Here is a 10,515-nt window from a genome sequence, read left to right as displayed (position 1 = left end):
GTGTAGAATATTATTGCAAGAGGTAATTTACCAGTAATATGTGACATAAAATAATCCGTAAAATAATTTATCTAGAAAATTGATAATCATGTATTAAGTGCAAGATATGACAATGTATATGTAATTGATGACAGCAAACTCAAAAACACCTCTTAATATGCTAGATCAATGCTCTCAGGAGAATTTTTTTGAAGAAATGGACAAAAATTATACATAATAAAAAGGTATGGATGGCTTTCTCTGTTTCTTATTATGCCAGCTCTGAGTTCCTTCCCTCATAAATTACCTTCACTACTTTGTACATATGTTTATTTATTCATTATATGTTTATACTGTATATATTTACACATGTACTTATCCTCTCAACTAGCATGTATAATCTTTCAAATAGGGATTGTCTCATTCATAGTACTTATATCTCAAGGGTCTAGTACTTCTAGTAAATATTGCAGTACACTGCTTAATAAATAAGTATTGATTGATTTTTTCAGTGAAAGAAAAGCCTACATTAAGGTAATGCACTGAAGAAAAAATTGTAATGAGTAAATACAAGAAAAATTTGTAAATGGACACATACTCGTTTAGAATGAATGGAGTGGCAGAAGGACGTCAAGTTTATATTTATTGGGGCTGGGAAAGATAATTTCTATTAATATGAAAGCTCTACTATTAATCTAAGGAAGGAAAAGAATTTTTCTTTTTTATATCATGAATAAGACAATCCATCTCTCTTCTCTGGGTATTTATCTGGTTGTTCCCCATGTTTTAAAGGCTTCCTTCAAGTACAACTAAAATCCCACATTCTGGAGGAGGAAAAAAAGTTATATAAGTGCCAACTAATTCTTCTTTTTAGCCTGTGTTCAGAAAATGTATTCTGATCATAGCACCATTGATGTAAATATAGAACTGGAAGTGACTCTAGAGGTTATATGGTTCAATGCCTTCGTTTTATGAATAAGGAAAATGAGACCCAGGGTCCTTAAGTGATATGCAATCATAAAGATAGTAAGTGACAGATTCAGGATTTTAACTGCAGTCATCTGAATTCCAAATCCAATAGCACCCTTTCCAACATATTATACTTTAGTCTGATAAATGTGAACATTTCAGACATGATGTAAATGGTTCTGAAATGTTCACACTGCTTTGTAAATAATGATAAAAATGACAATTATTATTATTAATAATAAAATCTATCTTTAATCATCCAGGTGCTCTGGATCTTTCCCTTCATGTCTTGGCATCAAATGGATAATACTAAAGATTTTCCATTGTTGGTTTCTTACACTACAAGTTGTGGTCCACTCTCTCAGCTCATATAGCTTTTTGATGACATCTCTTATCTGTTTCTCCAATACAACTTTTCACTGGTAACATTTTGCAAACCCTTTAAATCCAGTCACATGCCTCTACATTGGCCTATTGTCCTTTGAGTAATTTTTTCACATGTATATAGGTTATTCCACACAGATGTAAAGAACCAGGTATCATGTCAAAGAGAGAAAAACTCCTTGATTCATCCCCCTGGAAATACATGAGATCTCTACAAAATGATGGAGAAAAGACATGGTGATGTCAATTTAATAAAATTTTCTATTTTGGCTTCCCTTTTACATACAACAGGGGCAGAAAGACAACAAAAAGTGAAATTAAATAACACAGGACATGACTTTTGTTTCCATATTTGCTTTCCAAGCCCAAATGATGAAGACATAACAAAACATCTTGGGATAAACATAAGTGGTTGTAATGTGATCATGTGAAATAACTTTGGCAATGAGATTGCCTATTATTCCTCTATTGGATATATGCTATTTTCACAATGAAGAAAAGAATATTATCAGTGATAATAGCATAGTTAGAGGAACTCACAAATAGCAACATGATAGGACCAGCCTTGTGAGGCCAATCTCTGCCCTGAGCCTGAGGTTTATATATAGAAAATTGCCAAGGAACAAATAATTTTCTTCCTCATTTAGCCTAAGAAAAGAAAACTTACAAAATCCACTGTGTGTGTACATCTGCCAAATTAAGTTAGATTATGTCCCATCAAGTCATATCCAACTAGTGTCCACTTTAGTTTTATCCAAAGCTCCCTAATGCCTTCTTGACAGCCATTAAGATGACAGTTCTCTCATTCCTGTGGGGAGACAACAAACTTAGGTGCTATCAGCAACTTAAAGAATAATTTGACAACAACTGCCCATTTGTGTTTTCAGAGATATGTTTTGTTTTCTCCACCTTAGATTTACTGAGCCTCTGTTGAAGTGTACTATGTTTTAGGCAGGTGCCTTGCAGGGTACTCACTGAAAAGATACGACCTCTAATGAGAATATCACATTCCTTCTCTCCCTGGGATAGAGTTACATTCACCTTAAGAAGTGGATTTAAAGGAATGGAATCCACATTGTTCAATATATTTGAGAAAAGAATCAGTGTCAGTTTGGGGCCAAATGGTGAAGCAGAATATGTTTTAAATACTTATTGCCTCGCTTCCTGGGACTGCCCCTCTATACCCCTCAGTAGTCAGAAGTGGCAAAGCATAATAGCCACAAAATAAAAGCATCAGGTAATACATTCATACAAGGTTCTATTGACTTGACTTTTATTCTTTGGGGGGTTATTTATATGGCACATTAGCCTGGAGGAGGGGATAGAGAGCCAACCTTAGAGAAAATAAGGTCTGGATTCAAGTCCTCTATCAAGTAGTAACAATGGGACCTTTTGGTTCTCTTGGAAACTCGACTATTAACTTACAGAGCAGGTACTGAATTGTATCACTAGAGAGACTTCCCTTTTCTTAGATTTTCCTATACCAATGAAATCATAGATATTGTCCAAAAGAATCAAAAAGACTTCACATTAAAAGAATCAGAGAGGAAGGATGAAATTTAACCTTTGGGTTAAGTATATTCCTTTAAGATTCATTTGGTAATTTTGGAATTTCAGGTATGTTGACATCCCAGTAGGAAATATACATTTGGATCTAAACCTGTCTGGGGTTTTAACAAACTGCATTTGCTATCCGAATGATTAATGGACTCACTGTGAAAATAGTCCATTCCTCATGGAATTCTGAAGTTTTCCCAGAAATATGAGCTAAGGTATTGCTGAAATAAATCTTAAGGAAATAGTACATACAAGTTCTGTGTTCTTCTCAAATTCTTGAAATGTACTCAGCTTTAGTTCCTTACTCTGTGGAATTGCTTCATAATTCTTTGATTTTTTTTTTCTGCTTTCACGATGACCTCTAAAATGAATTTCTCTTTGGTTGCTGATGAACTTAATCGCCTTTGATCACTTTACCCTTGATCTACTAAAAAGAGCCTGAGAAAACCTATTTTTCCAATTAAATAGTTCCCTCTATTTCCATGAAGTTCCCTAAACAATAAAAGATAAGCAGTGGGCTGCAGCAGAGGTGAGAATTGAACCCTTTGCTTTCTAACTTTGGGCCCAGTGGTATATATACTATACATTTCTTAAATACCAACTATATGAAGGAGAAATCAGAATATGCAAATAGCAATCCTAAATGTGAATGAGAATGGGAAGAATTCATCCACAAAATGGAAAAAGAGAAGGAAATGAATTAGAAGTCAAAATCCAAAAATATGTTATTTATAAGAAACATATTTGAAACTTCACACACACACACACACACACACACACACACACACACAAATTCAGGAGGGCCTGTAAGTATTATTATCTCCGTTGTGCAAAATAATTCAGTAAAAATTCTATCACAAAGCTTTTTTTGTCTGATTGTTTATTTTGCAAAATAATCTCAGGCCTTATCCAAGTAATCAAGTTATTGAGCCAAAAGATAGACCTTTTTTTTTTGTAGTTTTCATTCTGAATAACCAGATAACTTTCAAAAAAGATTCTACTAATGCTCAAGTGTGTAATTCCAACAAAACGAATGAGAATACCTGTTCATTTATAGCCTTGCCAATGGTGATTTTCATTGTTTTTAAAAATTTGCTGATGAAATGACAAGTAAGCATTCTTTAGACTGTGTTAATCAAATAAGGGTCAGGGGAGGGATATGTAAACATCTACCAGAAAGAAATAGCAAAAATATTGAACAATATAATGAAGACTTCCTGTGTGTGTCATATGAAACATAAGTTGTGTATCGGTATACACAGATGTGATTATAAATATATGTTTTAGATATATACATACACACATAAATATATGCATATATATGCATATATAAATATAAAACATTATGGATTAGATTAGGAGAATGTAGAATTTAAAGCAAGCTCCACAATTGAGAGAAGAGCAATCTAGTTATGAATAAATGATACCCAAGCCTCCTTTCAGATATCTCTACTCTCATCTCGGAGAGAGATGCTTGATTCTGGTAGATAGCCTCACCCATAATATTCTCATCACAGGCAAACAATAACAATTTTCTTCTCATGATACAAAATTAGTATGCTGGTTTCTTTTTCCCAAGTAGGAAGAAATGATGACTGAAGATGCCAAACTATGTCCTTTGGGATATGCTTTAATTAGAATTGTATCTACTGATTCTAATATATTTTAAGTATTGGAAGCTGTGAATTTTGTGCCCAGAGTGAGAAAGGATGTGCTTTGAATGACTTATTGAAAGCTAATCTTATGCTGCATTTGGACATTATATGTTCCAGAATTGAATTTGGAAATGGCTTCAGAGATCAATTAGTTCCATCTTCAATATGACCAAGAGACCTCCTCCCTGACATCCCTGACAAATGGTTATCTGACTTCTGGTTGAAAATCTCCAGTGAGAAAGACTGATTTACCCTTGAGGCAATGCATTCTACCTTGGGGATGCGCTAATTAGTTGGAAGTTTTCTCATGTAGAAAAGAGATCTATTTCTTTGCAAGTTGTGTCTTTTACTCCTAATCCTGGGCTCTTGTGCCAAGCAGAATGGCTTAATTCTTCTTCTCTTCGAACTCTTCAAAATACTGATACATCCCCTCCTGCTTTCCTCCTATAGTTTATTTCCTTCAGGTTAAATAACTCTAGTTCCTTTTAGTTAAGAATTTAATTTTAGACTCATGCATAATTTTTAGTACACCAACTGTCCTGGTTATCTTCTAGACATAGATCATTTCATCAATATGCTTCCTGAAATTTGTCATTGAATGTCATACCACAGGTGCACTTTGACCAAATCAGTGTTCCACAGGACTAACATGTATTTCATTCTTGACAATGTGCCTCTATTTTGGATCACACAAACCGCCTCCTCTTCCTCCTCTTACTACTACGACTTCTACTTCTACTACTACTACTGCTACTATTACTACTATTAGATAACATTTATATGACACTTACCATGTACCAGGAACTATGCTGAAGTGCTTCAGAATTTTTCCTCCCAACAATCTATGGAAGTGGGAACTTATATTATCCCCACTTTATAGTTGATGAAATGGAGGCAGGCAGAAATTAAATGACTTTTCCAGGGTCACATAGATAATAAGTGACTGAGGTCAGATCTGAACTCAGACCTTCTTAACTCCAGGTCCTGTCCTCTATCCACTGTGCCATCTAAGTGCCCTATTATTATGAGCTGAAACCAATTTTATATCCATATCTACTAAAATATTAATTTTATTCCATTCTTTTAGTCCCATTTTTTGATTCTTGATTTTGTGATTCTACGAAGTAACTATCCCTTATAGTTCTAAATTATGAAAAATGCTTTAAGCATATTCCTTCATCCAAAATGATTAAAAAATGGTCAATAGTCTAAATCCTACATGATAAATTTGCACCAAGATGGCACAGCCAATATATCCCCATATTTATATGTAGGTGGTGAGGAACAATGAGTTTAATGAAAGCAAACTCTTTTGCCTCTTACCATGAAAGATCAGATTCAGTTTCCAAAATGACACATTGGAATAAAATTAGTGTTCCTTTTTAGTTGAGTAGAAACCATGGCAAAAGGCAAAGTGATTAGACAGTATGATACGTAATACATATTCTTGTCAGGGTGTGTGAGGCGGGCAGGAAGGACAAGCACCTCTGGTGTGAGGATTTGCCAAGGCCTTTGCATGATTTTATTCATCCACACTTGATGTCTACATGTCAACTAATTCTCACCTATGGCACCAAGAATTTGTAACATGCACAGGTATAGTAAATATACCCAAGTAAAACTATCTTGGCAGATGGGCTAAACCAAGATAAGGGTAGCTAACAAATCCATCAGTGACTTTGGGGGATATCTGCCCCAAGCATGAAAAGACTTCCTGTGTCAGAATGGTCAGATGAGAGCAATTTGTATCAATGGCCATGAAGGCAACTGAAGCAAGTGCTGTGGAAAACATAGAGTTTAGTCAGATATCGAAAATTCCAGGGTTGACCACCACATTTTGGATGATCACTAGTCACCCTGACTTTTGTCTCATCACTAGATTTAAATGATTCTAGAAGAAAGAGTGAGGCTGATGACTTTATGCAATTCTGTCTCACTTAAATCTAATGCACTGATTCTCTTCAAACATGGAAAATGACAACAGCAACAAATGACCACATTCTTGTTGATGTTCTATAAACCTCTTTTCTATTTATAATTTTGAGGTGAATTGATAATATTTGACCATGTCAACTTTGTCTGAAAGCTAATTTCAGGGCTTGAATTCCAGTTTAAAAATACATAGGACAAAACAAATATGGAAGATACACCTGGTGCTTGGAAGCTCTGGATTTGGACTCAGGGACCATGATTTTATTTCTGGCTATGCTATAAAGTGCCTTTTAGATTCTCTGAAAGTACTTTAGGTTCATTTGACATCAGTTTCCTTATCTGTGAAATAGCCCTTTGCCAAAACTACTACCCAATAGATCAAGTGGTCAAAGGATATGAACAATCAGCTTTCAGTAGAAGAAATGGCAATGATTAACTGCTGTATGAAAACAAAAATACTTTAGTTTACTAATAGTAAAAGGAATGAAAATTAAAGCATCTTTGGAGTTTCATTTTATGTCAATCAAATTTGCAAAGATAATTAAAAAGAAAACAATATTGAAATGATCATTGGTTATTTAATCAATTCTGCAGAGACTATGAAAAGATACCATATCATTATTCTTTATGGGGAGCCATTAGTTGGTCCAAGCATTCTGGAAAACATTTTGTAACCAAGAAAAGTCATTATATTTTTATACCCTTTGCTTCAGCTATAGCAACTATGTTAATCTATCATTTAGCAAATCAGTGATAGAAACAAGGTAAATATATAGTAAAACATTCATAGCACTTTCTTTGTGTGGCGAAAATCTGAAAGCAAAACATCATTGACATGGTGAATGGATGAAAATTCAGGGGTATATAAATAAATATTACATTAATGTATCATCAGAAGGAAAAAGCTATTAAGATTTTAGAGAAGTATATGTTTTTTTTAGTTTTCCTGGAAGAAAAAGAATATACTCAAAGATCTTAATAATGCAAAGGAAGACAATACTAAAAGCATCAAAGCTCATATCAATTCAATCATTAATTGAATCTAGAGGTTTCATGACAGAACATATATCTCTCTATTTGGTAGAGGATGATCATAGATTATAGATATGGAATGAAGCATATTCTTTCAGGCATGGTGACTGCATCAGTTTTTGTTTCTTTGTTATAAAGGTGGTTGATATGTAAGGAGGAAATATTAGGAAATGGCAAGACTGAAAATTTATTTGAATTATTTTTTTAATGAGGAAGTTGTACCAAATGAACCTGAAAGTCCATGGAACTCTACATTTAAATCATAGACTCACACAACTTTCTTGTGAAGAACTCTGTGGTATCTCTTCAACCCAGAAAGCATTGTAGAAAGTATATGACAGTATTATTTTACCATGGCTGCCAATCAAGGAAATATTTAAAGATTTGTATGTTTGTATGTGAAGGAAGATGTGAACATGTCTATATGTGTGTATCTATGAGTGTAAAGTTCAATGGAAATCTTTTAAAGAATACTTTGCATTAGCACACAATTTAGGAGAATAATGAAGAAAGTGTTTTGGGAAAGGTATGGGGATTTCAAGAGAATATAATTGAGAGATTATTAAGAGACTCGGTTATTTCTGAAACGAAACAAAGATTATGCCATTATTTGGGAAATTAAATGATAAAGAGAATTTAATTCAACCAGGCTGATTTCTACATACATGACCATTTAATAAAGGGATGCATAAGATCATAAGTCAAAAAGACATTTCAGAATCCAACCTCCCTTTTTTATAGATGCGAAACTGAGTCTCAGAGTAGTTGACTGGTGCAATGTCAAACATAGCAGAGCTGAGATTTGATCGTCAGTCTCATGATATGAAATTCAGTACTATTTCCACTATATCATACTGTCTTGTGCTCATCATTTGTCAGAGAAAGAAAATGGCGCGTATTCTTATCAAACAAAAAAGACTGGCTTCAGAAAACACCCTTCAGTTAACTCAATTATCCCTATGTAGAAATCAGTTCTTTAACATGGAAACACTGTTTCCAATTAACCCTGTGCCGCTCTTTCTCAATGAACTGCATCCCTTAACACATTAAAATTAGTTACTGGCCAGATAATGATTATGTCTTTCTACACTTTTAATTGAATAGAAAGTGAGCGATGATGAAAAGCAGATAAGTTCAGGTCCACAATATTTTTTTAATGTTGTTGTTTTGTTTTGTTCCTTTAATTTTTTATTTTGTTTTGTTTTTCATTAGTAAAATTCCATTTCAAATCATCCCACTCCAGGATGAGGATAATGAACCTGGATGAGAATGTCACAATATGCAAAAAAAGCAAAACCAGAGAAGGTCTTGCATTGCTCTTACCTCTAAAGATTTCAATAGCCCCTGGGGATTTGAATGTATGTCTGGATTAGTTACCAGTTGTAGTCACATCAAAAATGACTCACAAAATAGTCACTGAATAGTGAACAAGGTCCATAATCACTCCTAGTTTGAGAAAAAGCCAATTCAATGTCGCTTGGTAAGAAGAATGCTTGATTTGTGTATTAGAGGAAAAGGATCTGCATGTAGGTTGGTGACATTATGGGTAAGGTACTTAACCACTCTAAACAGTAACTCTCTTTAACTATTTATTAAATGATGGGATTGGATGAAATGACTGCTAAGGACCATTCTTTTCAAAATCTATTAGTCTCTAATCTTTCGAAATAGTTTCAGAAAACTGTTATTATCTTTTAAAAAAACAACAAAAAAAAATCCTGATCTTCTATCTTCGAATCAATATTACATATTGGTTCTAAGGCATAAAAATGGTAAGGGTTTGGCAATGGAGGCTGAATGACTTGTCCAGGGTCACACAACTATGAAATGTCTGAGTCCAGATTTGAACCTAAGAACTCCTGTCTCTAGGCCTGGCTCTCAATCATCTGAGCCACCCAGCTGCCCCCAATATCTTCTAAAAATCCAAGATCATTTAGTTAAAGGGCACATTCTGTACATCTCATTTCCCAATTATAGTAACTTTAATAAGACCTTCGAGTGAAGAAGTTACTATTGGAGAAAGAAGAGTTGAGTTTGAATCTTAGGTGTGGTACATTATAAGAGAGTGAAATGAGCATTACCTCTGGAGTTAAAAAAAATGGTTTTAATTTAGTCATTGGCCTTTTGACCTGTGTGATAGTAGTCCAGTAATTCATCTCTTTGGAATCAGTTTTGTCATAAATAATCTAGATGATAGTACTGGATGGCCTCCAAAGTCCCAACCATGTTCCTGAGGTTCCTGATCCTACTCATGTGCAGGTGATCACGTTCTCTGGAGACAGTCCCTCTTTGTTACAATGATAAAGCTATACAGAATGATTTTTTTAAATCTTTCAGCTCTAAATCCTATTATCTCATGAACTGTTTTTTTTTTTAATTTTATTTAATTAGTCAATTTAGAATACTTTTCCTTGGTTACAAGAGTCATGTTATTTCCCTCCCCTCACCCAGCCCCCTCCCATAGCCATTGTGCAATTCCACTGGGTATTACATGTGTCCTTGATCAAAACCTATTTCCATATTGTTGATGTTTGCATTAGGATGATCATTTAAGAGTCTATTTACCCAATTATATCCCTGTTGGCCCACATGATCAAGCAGTTGTTTTTCTTCTGTGTTTCTGTCCCCACAGTTCTTCCTCTGAATATAGATAGTGTTCTTACTTGAAAATCCCTCCAAATTGTCCTGGATCACTGCATTCCTACTACTAGAGAAGTCCATTACATTCAAATGTACCATAGTATCATTCTCTGTGTATAACGTTCCTCTGGTTCTGCTCCTCAAATTCTGCATCAATTCCTGGAGGTTGCTCCATTTCACATGGAATTCCTCCACTTTATTATGCTTTTGAATACAATAGTATTCCATCACCAGCATATACCACAATTTGTTCAGCCATTCCGCAATTGAAGGACATCCCCTCATTTTCCAATTCTTCCACCACAAACAGTGCAGCTATGAATATTCTTATACAAGACTTTTTCCTTATTATCTCTTTGGGGTACAA

This window comes from Monodelphis domestica, chromosome 7, assembly GCF_027887165.1.
Source record: "Monodelphis domestica isolate mMonDom1 chromosome 7, mMonDom1.pri, whole genome shotgun sequence".
NCBI lineage: Eukaryota > Metazoa > Chordata > Mammalia > Didelphimorphia > Didelphidae > Monodelphis > Monodelphis domestica.
Note: the sequence above shows the minus strand (reverse complement) of the source record.